Below are 14,735 nucleotides of genomic sequence, written 5' to 3'. Positions count from 1 at the left end.
ACTAATGGCTAAAGCCAATGGACACTATTCTGTACTACTTCTCCTGGATCTCTCTGCTGCCTTTGACACAGTAGACCACCCCCTCCTCCTCAAAAAACTCCACTCCTTTGGTCTCTGTGACTGTACTCTTCGCTGGTTCTCATCCTACCTATCCCACCGCTCCTTCAGTGTCACTTACAACTCTACTTCCTCCTCTCCTCTTCCTTTTTCCGTTGGGGTCCCCCAAGGTTCTGTTCTTGGACCTCTCCTTTTCTCAATCTACACCACCTCCTTGGGTCAGTTGATTGCCTCCCACAGCTTTAAATATCATCTCTACGCTGATGACACCCAAATCTATCTCTCCACCCCCCAGCTCTCTCCATCTGTCTCCTCGCGCATTACCAACTTACTAGCAGACATATCAGCCTGGATGTCACATCACTTTCTCAAACTCAACCTATCCAAAACCGAGCTCATGATATTTCCTCCCTCAGGTGCCACTTCCCCTGATTTCCCTGTCAAGATCAACGGCTCAACTATCAACCCATCTCCCCATGCCAAGGTCCTAGGTGTAATCCTGGACTCTGAACTAACCTTTCGACCCCACATTCTATCACTATCCAAAGCTTGCCGCCTCAGTCTTCACAACATCTCCAAGATACGCCCCTTCCTAACCAATGACACCACAAAGCTTCTAATCCACTCCCTGGTCATCTCCCGCCTCGACTACTGCAACTCCCTCCTCATTGGTTTACCTCTAAATAGGCTATCCCCACTTCAGTCCATCATGAACGCTGCTGCCAGGCTCATCCACCACACAAACCGCTCAGCGTCTGCCACAACCCTCTGCCAATCCCTCCATTGGCTGCCGCTCAGTCACCGAATTAAATTCAAGATACTAACTATAACTTACAAAGCCATCCACAACCTGGCCCCCAGCTACATCTCTAACCTAGTCACAAAATACCAACCTAATCGTTCTCTTCGCTCCTCCCAAGACCTCCTGCTCTCAAACTCCCTTGTCACCTCATCCCATGCTCGCCTTCAGGACTTCTCCAGAGCCTCCCCCATCCTCTGGAATGCTCTACCCCAATCCGTCCGATTTTCTCCTACTTTATCCTCTTTCAGACGATCCCTGAAAACTCACCTCTTCAGAGAAGCCTATCTGGCCCCCACCTAACAACTGTACATTTATCTTCTCAATCATCACATCCCCCACAGTTATTACCTCTTGTATCTCTTGACCTTTCCTCCTAGATTGTAAGTTCTAAGGAGCAGGGCCCTCTGATTCCTACTGTATCAAATTGTATTGTATTTGTACTGTCTACCCTCAAGTTGTAAAGCGCTACGTAAACTGTTGGCGCTATATAAATACTGTATAATAATAATAATAATAATAATCTCCCCTCCCTTCCTGGCAAACTCTCACAAGAGAGAGAGAACTGTCCACGATGTCATAAGCCTAGGCTAATGACCAGACAAGAAACAGGAAGTGGGCTGTATAAGGTATTTGCTGGCAGAAAAAAAACATGTTTAAATATCTAAAGTTAAAACAACAAGGGCAGAAGATTTAATAGATGGAAAGATGAAAAAATTACTGAAGTTCCGCTTTAATTACAACTAAAGTTTTCTGCATGACAGCCTAAACACGCACCTTATCCAGTTATTATGTGATTCTCCTTTATCTTCCCTAAATTAGCCAATTGCTCCTTCTTTTGTCCCTCGCACACTACCCCTCCCACTAAGAGGATTTGACAAAGACGCAGCTAAATAGGCAGTGCTGTCAATACAGAAAGCAAGGGGCAGGACAAGGTGTGGCCAGATGCTGACTGACAAGGTACAGGCCTATAAATCAGCGGTCATAATGCTGATAGCCACATCCTCTTCTCATCCCAATGTAGTGCAAGCAGGCACTGGTAACATAAGGGTGGAAAGTCTGCTCTCAATTCAGAAGCAGTGCAGCATTGTTGCCACATAATCACATTAAGCTGCATTAGGTGGACTTCACTGAAAGGCTTAACAGGCATTTGTGGGATTTGCAGAGGGACTAAGAGAAAACTGTAATTGCAGATGCACTTATAATTAAGTGCTGCAGCACATTTTTAATGGGAGGCCGTGGTTCTCCTTGAAAAGTATATGTGAACCCTTACCTTATAAAACAACCCATTCAGTATAAAATAGAGAAGAAAATATATATATATATACACACAGTATACTGTATAGATACGTATATTATAAATACATTTGTTTTTCTTCTTTTTTCTTTATTTACGATCACATGATATCTGTTCTGAGCTGCATAAGGGGCTTGGAGAGGTGGGGTAGAGAAACAGCAGTAAACTGATCTTCCCACTAAATGGGCTGCAGGGGGGCATATCTGACCATTGGAGAAAAGGTGCTCCGTCGAATCTTCTTTGAACATTCGACAGACACCATAAGCCTTCAATGACAGATTCGACCCTAATTTGGATTTTCGGACTAATGCAATTTTTAACGAAAAACTAAATAAATAAATATGAATTTCGGGAGTAACTAAATAAATTTTTTTTTCAGACGAAAACGAAATTCCAAAACGAAATATTTCAGTGTGCACATGTCTAATACCTATTAGACAGGCAGCAGGAGCAGCCATGTTAACAGACATACATTATAGAGAGGTATGCAACTCCAAAGTAGGACCTAAAGTGGTTGTAAAGTCAGATTTACAAATTAGTGGCATCCCCTCTGTTGTATGAAGATATAACTTATTGTGTGTCAGTTTTTCTGAAGTGAAATTCCTAAATACCTTTTTGCACAAGTCCGTTGTGTAGTCACGTGACCTCCTTCTGCTCTCCTTCCCCGATCTAAGGAAAGTAGTGGGAGGGGCTGAGATTCCTCTCTGAAGTCAGCCGACCAGCAGAGGGAGATCACATTACCACATAGTGGAGCTGTGCAAGAAGGTATTTAGGATTATAATTTTAGAAAAACTGACATACAGTACTTTATAAGTTTATACAACACAGGGGATGCCAGTAAACTAAAATAAAAAGTGCCACACGACTATATATCATACAAAACGAAAACCGTAATGCAAACCAAAAAACATGTCTCGCATACAATTTGTATGCTAATGTACATAAAACACCAATTAAACTGTGACTTCACATATCTTTGATTATAAAGAATCTGAATAGATTATTTCCTTAATATATACTGTGTAACTTCAAAACCTCATTAGATGATACAAAGAGTGCAGGGAATAAAATTCAGGGTTACACATAAACTTTTGGTGACCACTAAAAAGCCTAACAGTAGAGTCCCTTTAAACGTGCTTCAACTGCTTGCTGTACTAATATATAATGTTCATATATCCTTAATGTGCAAAGAGAAAAGGTAGAGGGTCCCACCACCATTCACACTTTGCTCTTGCCTTAATCAATGGACCTATTTACCTAAAAATAGGTCAGATGCACGTTCCTCTTTAAGGAGGTTTACTCCAGGGCACTTTAGTCTTCCCTTACAACTTCCTCCTTGGTGGTCTTTGGGCATTATCCCTCCAGTTCCAGACACCTCCAGGGCTCCTCCGCTCCAAAAAAGAGAGGCTCTGATAGTGTAATACCATAAAAAAAATTGATCTTTCTCCAACTTAAAAATCAACTACGCAAAGTCGGAAGCGCTAAACATTTCCCTGCCAGATAGGCTGCTCTCCTTGACACAAACCAACTCTGCATTTAGGTGGGATAAGAATAAGTTGAAATACCTGGGGATATGGCTCACGCCAAATATACAATCTGCCTTAGAGAGAAATTTTGTGACCTTCCTTAAAACATGTAAAGATGACCTTACTAGTTGGAATGAGAGGTTCTTCTCATGGTTCGGTAGAGCGGCAATAGTAAAAATGGTTATTTTACCCAAATTTCTGTATTTAACCCGCTCACTGCCGATTGAGATACCGCAGAAATTTTTCAAAGACCTCAACTCGATAGTCACAAAGTTTCTCTGGCAACACAAAAAACCCAGAATCAAATTAACTTCTCTGGCCAAACCCAAAGACCTAGGAGGAATTAATTTTCCAAACTTTCAACATTACTATTATGCCTCACATATAGCCAGAGTTATTGATTGGCACTGCCACGATTCAGTAAAAGACTGTGTCTCCCTAGAGTCAGCTATAGCTACTCTTATGCCGCGTACACACGGTCGGACTTTTCGTCTACAAAAGTCCGACAGCCTGTCCGACAGACTTCCGACGTACCTTCGGCGGACTTGCGGCAGACTTTCTTACGAACGGACTTGCCTACACACGACCACACAAAAGTCCGACGGATTCGTACGTGATGACGTACACCGGACTAAAATAAGGAAGTTCATAGCCAGTAGCCAATAGCTGCCCTAGCATGGGTTTTTGTCCGTCGGACTAGCATACAGACGAGCGGACTTCGGGGTCCGTCGTACTTACGACGTAAAGATTTGAAGCATGCTTCAAATCTAAAGTCCGTCGGATTTTAGGCTAAAAAAGTCCGTTGAAAGTCCGGAGAAGCCCACACACGATCGGATTACCAGCCAGCTTTAGTCCGTCAGCGTCCGTTGGACTTTTGTAGACGAAAAGTCCGACCGTGTGTACGCGGCATTACACTTAAGTACTCACCTTGGGCAAACAGAAGTAGCTACCCTCACAACATCCGCACACATCCAATCACTGGCACGACATTGAAAATAATTAACACATTGGCCAAACAGGGAAAGCTTACTACCTCCCCTAGTCCCCTGACACCAGTGACAGACAATCCTGACTTTATACCAGGTATGCACAATCCGACACTCAAAACATAACCTCATGACGTCCCTTTGCTGGCAGGAGATTGCTACACAGAAGACAAATTCAGTGACTGGTCTACCCTTAAGATAGAAAAAAACCTGCCTCATATGAGACAATGGACCTATTTTCAGATAAGAAGTTATCTTGGCAAATTTAAGAACCCTCAACAATTGCATAGACCCTTGACAGCTTTGGAATCGGTTTGCCGTGGCGGGAACCCACTTGATAAGGCTACCTCAGCCTCCTATTCGTGGTTAAGCCACATGAGAAAAAAGGAAGCGAGTGGACACAGGAGGAGGTGGTCGGAGGAGCTCGATATGGAGATAACGGACAAACAATGGAGGTATGCTTGTATACTAGCTCACAAATGCTCTATCAGTACAAAAATGCAGGAGACAAACTACAAACTACTGACACACTGGTACAACACACCTGACAAACTACATAAGTGGAACACACAAAATTCAGACGTGTGCTGGAGATGTCTCTCAGAGAGGGGCTCACTAGCCCATATCTGATGGTACTGCTCTAAAATTGAACCCTTTGGAATGAAGTACGCACCCTGATAAAAAAAATCACTGAGACTAAAATTGAACTAACTTCAGCATGCTGCCTTTTACACGTGTCCAATTTTTCTCTCAAGCGCTACAAACATTCATTAAAGAAACATCTTCTTAACGCAGCTAAAGCTCTAATACCCTTGCATTGGAAATCGACCTTGACTCCGTCTGTGGGCGCTTGAGTGACTAAAATTGGAGACGTTTATGAAATGGAGGATACATTTGCCCAAGAGAAAGGCAATGCTGAACGATTCCACAAAACGTGGCAACAGTGGCTGATGTTTAAATACTCACAAGACTTTCCCATTTAATCCACAAAAGAAAGGTTGTTGCAACTCTGAGTGGGTGTCGTCTCCCTTCCCTTCTTTATCCTGATCTTCGACTTTCATTTCTCTCACTGGACTATCTTTATGCTACTTGTACTTCTCACCAAGTTATGAGAAAACCTGCTTTGGAACACTTAAATTAGGCTTTTAATATACAATGTCAATAACATATGTTCAAAGCTAACACTAAGCTATTCATACCCTTTAAACTACATAGCTTTTTATAGGTTGATACAGCAATTTTTGTTTAAATAAAGTTTAAACGGGAATACACTGATATTTTGGAGTACCCAAAGCTTAAAGCCAACTGATTTTCCCATGTTAGATATAATTTACTGGAACAAATTGTTTAAGTGAAAAATACGCAGTTGCATCTGCAAATTTTGCATTGTAGAGTGTGATTCTATGTTATTCATTTCAATAAAACTTTAAATTAAAAAAAAAAAAAAAAAATTGATCTTTACTAAAAGCATAAAATAAGTCTTACTCACAAATAAAACCTTAAAAACACTTTAGCACTAGAGGTACAATGTTCCCTTAAAGCAGAGTTCCAAAAGTGGAACTTCCACTTATCTGATTCTTCCCCCTTCTGGTGCCACATTTGGCACCTTTTGGGGGGAGCGGGTACCTGTTTTTAACCTGTACCCTGTCCCCACTTCCGTTGGACCTCGCCGCAGTGAGGTGTGTCAGCAGTTCGGCCCCCTCCTCTTCCCTCCTTCTTCCTTCCGGGCCAGTAAGAGAGCACAGCGTGCAGTAGGGAACCAGCCTTGTGGCCTCACTTCCGGGTTTCCTTACTGGCAATGGCAGCTGCAGCACCCAACAGCCAATGGAAACATCGGCTGGTGTGCCGACATCGCTAGATTCCAGGACAGGTAAGTGTCCTAATATTAATAGTCAGTAACTACAGTATGTGTAGCTGCTGAATTTTAATTTTTGGAGGTGGGGGGTGGTGGAACACCGCTTTAAGGCTCAGACTCCCTTTTCCAGCATTTTCAGCCACACTATCTGGTAGGCGTGACAAGGTCACTAGGCCCCGCCCTGACACGGTCCGTCATGGTCACATGACTTTTTAAAAGGGTATGACTTTACAAGTGAAGTTGCACTTTGCAAGGGAATTTTCTCCAGAAATTTGTGAATGTGGCGAGCTTCCTCTTTGCAAAGAATACCTGACTATGAGCAAGAAACACAAAAAAAACCTCAATTTTCACATGCACATGGATGATGGAAGTCAGCAGAGCTTTGCCACATTCACTAAGCTCTGAGGAAAATTCCCTTGTAATGTTCAACTACCTATGCAAAGTGAAAACCCTTTTGCTTTAACTAAACTAACCTCTATAGGTTCTGATTATAGTTTTAAGAAAATCCCAATCTTTGTGGTTACATAGGATACTCTTCAGATCTACAGTGACTGCCCTTCCGAAATGCCCTTCCAAGTGCAATTACAGTGCACATGTAGTGCACAGTGGATTTGCCTTTAGTAAAAACCCCAATGTGGCAATAGACTAGTATGCAATATATAGTGCACTTGGCACCATTATGACTAGGTACTATGGGCACAACACACATCCGTTGTTTGCATGTTGTTATGAAAATGGGGTTTTAGCTATTTATTACTCTTTTTTTTTTTACAGCGTGTCTGGATGTAACACTAATTCTGCAGATCAATTTTCAGAAATAAGAAGGGAGCGGGTTTGGCTAAGGTTGAGGATCAAACAGAAGAGAGTCTGTGAAAGGCTGAACTTGTCCCTTTGATCAAAATCAAACGCAGTGAAACAAACATGAATTTACAGCAGGGCATGTTTATGTTCACTTTAGATCAATGTAAAAGTGTTAAACAAACATTGCAGAAATAAATGACATGGTGATTTAAAACAGAGCGCACTGTACTTAATCAAAGTGCACCTGTCATTCCGTAAAAAAAAAAAAGAAATTGCCGCAGAAAAGGAAGATAGAGAAGCCAGGAAGCGCCTTTATCTTGCTCGTTAGTGGGGCTGATTTACTAAGAACAAATAGATTGTTCATTTTGCAAGGGAAGTTTTAGTTTGGTAGGGTATTATCCCTAAAGATCTCACTTATTTTCCTTGCATGTGATTGCTTAGTCTTTGCAAAGTGAAATTGCGCCACATTTACTAAGCTCTGGGCAAAATTCCCCTGCAAAGTGAACAGCCTATTTGACTTTAGTGAATTAACCTCATTATGTTTTTCTTTAGAAGAGTGCTGCTATGCCCTGTGTCCTACCCATTTTGGCCCCAACATTTACTACTGAAGCTTCGGGAAGATTGGTTATTGAATGATTAGGTTTTTACTTGTCAGAAACCATGAAATCGGGCCAAGACAGAAGTACAGTTGAATCACACTTGTTTAATAATAAAAGTAAAAAGAACAAACATAGTCAAAACATAGCCAAAGTTTAGTAACCGGAACGGATAGTCAGCCAAGCCAGAAGTCAGGGATGTTGACCAAGGCAAAGGCAGAGATCCTCTGGACTGGACGGCTTTAGTAGGCAGGACTGACAAGCAGGATATCATCAACAGCTGAGTAACTGTGGAGAGATGGGAGCTGGCAATTAGCTGACAGCTGAGCGGCCAGCTCAGGGAAGGAAGGGCTGAGCCCAGCCCTGACATTACTTCTGGTAATGCTTAGAGAAATTGCTATGAATAGAAACAGGAAGAAGAAAGTAACAAGTTTTACATCACTTTCTTCATTGTGTTTCAACACGAGCCTTCTTTCTTCCCAATATATCTTTGGTTGGTGAACTTGTTGGTGAATATTTTTTTTGATATTGAGGGTGAGAAGGGAAGGAAAGAGGAAACTGGAGGCAGAACAGTTGTATTTGGCATTGGACTAGGAGGTGCACGTAGTGTTCAGATTTCAGGGGTTAGGTTGAGTTTAGATTATTGCAAAGTTAAAAGAATAACAAACCTATCATATTCACCTGCTCTGTGCAATAGTTTTGCACAGAGCACTCCCGATCTTCTCTTCTAGGGTCCCCTGCCGGCACCCTGGACTCCTCCTCTTCTCCCTTTGCTACCCTAGGAAGCTGCTTCCTAGGGTGGCACACGAATGGGCTTGCTTCCGAGCCATGCTCTGTGTGTCCATTGACACAAACAGCGCTGCTCTGTCCTGTCTCCAGCTTCCTTGTCACTAGATATGATTGACAGCAGCAGGAGCCAATGGCTCCCACTGCTCTCACTGTGTCCAGTGAGGAGGGAGAAAGAGCAACACTGCTGCTCTCAGGCACAGAGCTGAATTGAGATCAGGCTCAGGTAAGTAATTGTTGGGGGGTTGACAATAGAAGTTTTTTTTTTTAGCTTAATGCAGAGTATGCATTAAAGTAAAAAACCTTCAGGCTTTACATCCACTTTAACATGGTAGTACACTTAGGTTTTTAACTTGTACCTATAGTTAAACCTATAATAAGCTTGTGCCATAAACGAGGAACAACGTCATCACAGCCCCAGCCACTCATGTAGCCAGAGGACACCAACCCGGAAGGAAGATCGGGTGAAGATGGAAGCCCTGTTAGTGGTGACAACGTGTCGCTGGAAGGCTTCATTTTAAGGTAGGTCTCGCATATGTGCCAGTATGCAATGCAAACTAGTACATTATGCATTTGTCTTACAAGGGAACTTTTTTTTTCTTGCAGCGGTTTACTACTGCTTTAGACATACTTCTAGAGAAATTACTTACAGTGGAACCTCAGATTGCGAGTAACGCGGTTAACGAGCATTTTGCAATACGAGCTATTATTTTTTTAAAAATCCTGACTTGGTTTGCGAGTGTTGTCTCGCAAAACAAGCAGGATTCAAGCCTCTGCGGTGTACAGTACCACATTTGGCCAGAGGTGCGGGGGCGCCGGAGACACTCGGAGCCGTTCGGAAATACTCGGAAACACTCAGAAATACTTGGAAACACTTGCAAATACTCCGTTCCCGAGTGTTTCTGAGCGATCTCCGAGTATTTCCGAGTCTCTCTGGCACCCCCCACCTCTGGCCACATGCGGTATTGCATGCAATAGAAGTCAATGCGGGACAAATTATCTTCATTTCCATTGACTTCTATGGGGAAACGTGCTTTCATATGCAAGTGCTTTGGATTACAAACATTCTCCTGGAGCGGATTATGCTCGTAATCCAAAGTTCCACTGTATCTAGCTCTCTATGGCTTCAATCATTTCTGATTAACTGACCCAGAACAAACATACAGATATGAAAGGCAGAATGAAACTAAATACTCTGTATTCTTGGCTTCAATCAGTGCCTCAGAGAGTATTGAAGCTGTTGGATCAGCATGACAGGAAAGCAAGTAGCATTTTTAGAAGAGGTGGTGTGTAATGAAGGTCTCCATATTTTTTTCTGCATAGAATAAAGTTATGGGTTTAGGGATCAAGGGGTTGACTTACTAAAGGCAACTAGGCTGTTTGCTTTGCAAGGGAAGTTACAGTGCCAAACCTTTACCTGTCAGACCAGCCTAAGACTCCCCTAGATTTGCTACTGAAGCAGGGTTTGTACCCCCAATATAAAATTGAATCAAAGGTAAATACTCTGACAGGGTCTCTTTAATGAATACTTCTAGGCAGTATGTGGAGCCAATTAGTGGATTACTATTGCTAATAACAAACAGATCAAGTGAGAAAGTCCATTCTGTTTTCCTTAAAGTGGCTGTAAGGCTTTGGTCACACTGAATCTGACTTTGAGATCATGCGACTTCACTTGAATTCGCACAATTTCAAAGTCACATGTCAGTGCGACGTGGAAGAGATCTGTGCGACTTCATGCAGGAACTACTTTCAACTACTTTCAAAATCGGTGCGGCCCCTGAATTGACTGATTCAATAGTTGACCGATTGGATTGTGGACAATAGTGTGACCGACTTGTCATGCGACTTGAAACTATCAAACCGTATGACAAGTCGCACTGGTGTTATCAAGTACTAAACCTCAGACATGGAATAGGATCAAAGCATATCCCTCTATAGTGTGTACTTGACTCAATTAAGAGCACTAAGGCTAGGTTCACACATGTCCGGTGCAAATTTCCCCTCTGTTTTCACTGCGAATTTCCTAAGCAGCTGTTCAGCGTTTCAGCTGTGATTTTAGATGTGATTCAGATGCAAGTTCTTGTAACCATTAGCTGGTTAAGGATTAGACCGGGAAGCCGGCTGCCGCGTCCTTAACAACGGATGACTCATCAGCTGTCAGCGGGGTTCCCCCGTCGAATGTATAAAAGAACATTGCAATAAAAAATCATAAAAAAATGGCATTGGGTCCCCTCCCCCAATCCATACCAGGCCCTTTCAGGTCTGGTATGGATTTTAAGGGGAGACCTCAGTCAAATTTTTCTTTTTAAAATTGCGTGGGGTCCCCCGCCCACCCCCCACCCCCCATAAATCCATACCAGACCTTTATTTTAAAGGAAATTCCACGACAATTTTTTTTAAAATCCCCAATTCCATACCAGATCCTTATCTGAGCATGCAGCCTGGCAGGCCAGGAAAGGGGGGGGGGAGTGATCACCCCCTCACCATTCCTGAACCATACCAGGCCACATGCCCTCAACATGGGAGGGTGCTTTGGACTGGGGGGCTCTGCCCAATCACCCCAAAGCACCTTGTCCCCATGTTGAAGTTCCCATCCCGCTGCCCAAACACAGTGCTGTGTACTGTATGTAGCTGATGTTTCCTACAGTTTATACAGCACTTATAGCAGATGTGAAGGAAATAGTTTGGACCAGCTTGGTTCAAACTAACTATTGTAAGTCATAGTAAACTTGGAGTTAGGCTTTCAACTGTTAGGACCTGACAAAGGACATTAGAGTAGGTGAAGGTGTGCAGAAGTCAGCACCACCATTGTTGGGTGAACTGGTGTTGTGTGGACTGACTCTTTAAAAGAACTAATTTCCCATGCAAGTATGACAATGATGCAGGATTTACTCTGGAAAATAGTTGTCTTAGAGCAGACTTTCTCAACCTTTTTGACACGGAGGAACCCTTGAAATAACTTTCTAGGCTAAAGGATCCCCTACTAATAATTATATATTATTAATCACAGTACAGTACATTAGTGTGATGGTTGCTTAGAAGAACACTTCTTACATTTGTGGTCATTGGGAAGACTCTCCCCCTTACAGATAGCTAAAAAGATCAATGTTCATAGAGGTTACGCATCTGACAGGCAGAAGTTGCTCACTGCTCAAGGAACCCTTAGCAACCCTGAAGGAACCCTCAATTTCCATGGAAACCCGGTTGAGAAAGGCTGTCTTAGAGGTTAATGCAGCCCTTAGTGATCACATCTAACTATGCTTAGGTTTTCATTGATCCATTTGGCCGATGTTGCTGCCTCACAGGACAATGGAAGTTCTACCACTATCACTTCTGTCAGGGCCAAATCTTACGTTTGGTAGCATGCCTGCTTGTGTATGTAAGTCCTATACTTCAGCAGAAAGCATCAGCCAATGCACATGCCCATAAAATGTGTCCTGTCAGCTTGAATCTATCTTGTACACATGGGGTCTGTGCACCCATGTAGGTGCACTGACCATAATTTGAGTTCAGTAGGCTTGGTCTTTATAACAATTTTCTCCAAGAGCGAGGCAAACACATAAGGTTCCTTGAGGCTCTAATTGGCTTAAAAAAAGGGTGGAGAGGAACAACCGGTCGGACATCCATCTCATCTTCTCGAAACCAGCATGGAACGCACTCAGAGTTGCAGCGGAAGTGAATTCAGAACATGGAGATAACGTTTCAAAGCATCTGCTTCTTTGTCAGATCTAAACAGCTATTGATCAATGTCCATTTAGAGCTAAAGAAGAAGCGAATGCTTTGAAACATTATCTCCATGTTCTGACGTCACTTCCAATGCGACTCCAAGTGCGTTCCATGCTGGTTCCGAGGCGATGAGACGGATGTCAGGCCAGTTGTTCCTCTCCTCTCCTCTCGTGTTAACATCTACACACCACCATCCACCGGGGACCAACTGATTGATCACAGTATTATACTGTTATATGCTGATTAATCTTTATAACAGTGTGAGTAGCCATGTGGCTGATTTTAATTAAATATACAATTTGTTGCATCTTCTGCTGCACTTTTGGCGCACCTTGCTTTTCTCCTATTTACTACCACTTTAATCTTAATTCTGTTAGCTAGCTCTAGACATGTTCCAGACCTCTCCTCACATAGGCTTAAATTGGGTCTGCTACCTGAAGCCATGCTGTGAAATGTCATTTCTGTACTTTATCCATCACTAGCCAGATATGAACCAATGAAGCAGGCTTGAATCTGTTGGTAGCAAAACCACTGACACTTAGATACAGGGCTTTTTTTCAACGGGAATGCCGGGGAACGCAGTTCCAGCACCTCCAGCACTGATCATCAATATGCCCTCCAGCAACCAGCAACAATAAACCTCTCCCTCAATAGTAGATTCCAACTAGCAACGTAAGACCCCCCCAGCAACAATTGATCCCCCACCAGCAACTTAATGCCCTCCAGCACATCTCACACTCCTTGCCATTACATAATTCAGTGCTGGAGGTGCTGGGAATGCCGGGGAATGCAGTTCCAGCACCTCCAGCACTGAATGTATGTAATGGCAAGGGTGTAAGATGTGCTGGAGGGCATTAAGTTGCTGGTGAGGGACCAATTGTTCCTGGGAGGTCTTACGTTGCTAGTAGGAATCTACTATTAAGGCATAGGTTTATTGTTGCTGGCTGCTGGAGGGTCTATTAGGGGGGGTTAGGGGGATCTTTTGTTGCTGGGGTGGGTCTATCGTTGTGTGGGGGGCTATTGTTCGTGGGGAGGGATCTATTGTTGCTGCAGTGGTCTATTGTTGCTGGGATGGAATCCATTGTTGCTGGGGGAGTCTATTGTTGTGTGGGTGATCTATTGTTGCTGGCTGCAGGTAATCTATTTGATTGTTATCATTAACATATTCCATACAAATGATTTAGCACCACAAAATTATACTAGATTCTATACTTTAGTTCTTATTCAGAGATTCAAGCTTATGTGTATTGTATTTTCTCCCTAAAGGGCTATTTTAATCATGTTCTGTGTTAAATAAATGTATACTTTTATATAATTACGTATGTGAGTCTTTACTGTACCCTGCAAGTCCATAGTTGCCTCAAATTTGCTGCCTTTTGTTTTTTTCAATTGATAGGACGACGGTACATTACCATATCTTTATTTGTTCAGTAGTGATAATTAATCTTGAAACAGAACAAGGGTGCACACACCGCTTCAGGCAAAAAATGGAGACACCTGATCCAAGGTGCTGATCCCAGCTCATCACCGTAGGCAATATCAAGAAGAGAAGAAAAGATTGATTGCACAATTGAATCCAAAAGATGCTGTAGAATTTTCTTTATTGTCATGAGCCAGACAAAATTGCAACGATGATCAGTTGACGCGTTTCACACGAAAAGAAACCGTGCTTGTTCACAAACCGTTGTGAACAAGCACGGTTCTTTTCGTGTGAAACACGTCAACTGATTATCATTGCAATTTTGTCTGGCTCATGACAATAAAGAAAATTCGACAGCATCTTTTGGTTTCAAGTGTGCAATCAATCTTTTCTTCTCTTCTTGATAATTAATCTTGATTCTATATTCTCTAAAAGGGGCAGTACTGGGAGGTGGGTAGGGGGCGGAACCAAGGGACGGTGCTTAGAGGTGGGTGGGGAGGGGCAGAGACAGGGACTCAGAAGGGGGGAGTTCCTGCACCTATTCTCTGAGAAAAAAAGCCCTCCTTAGATATATGAGGCTTTTTGACAAGTTGCCTGGAATGCGTGTATTTTAGGGGTTTCTTCCCTGCACTGCACAAAGGGAAGAACAAGGTGTTCCCAGATCACTAGGGAGTGGAGTGGACTGGTGTATGAGTTTTACAACTATGCCTGGATCAAAAACGTAAGCCCTGAGCAGGTAGGCTGTGCTTCCTGCATGTATACGAGAGCCTCATTTTTAATCTTGACTAGAGTGTACCTTTAATTATTCTTTTCAAGAAAGTTACCAATGCCAGACCACCCTACTGATGAAGATTATCAGCCTAATAGCACCCAGTTGATAATTATG

This window comes from Aquarana catesbeiana, linkage group LG08 (assembly GCF_042186555.1).
Source record: "Aquarana catesbeiana isolate 2022-GZ linkage group LG08, ASM4218655v1, whole genome shotgun sequence".
In the NCBI taxonomy this organism is placed as follows: domain Eukaryota; kingdom Metazoa; phylum Chordata; class Amphibia; order Anura; family Ranidae; genus Aquarana; species Aquarana catesbeiana.
The sequence above is the reverse complement of the archived record's forward strand: the minus strand, read 5'-3'. Positions refer to the sequence as shown.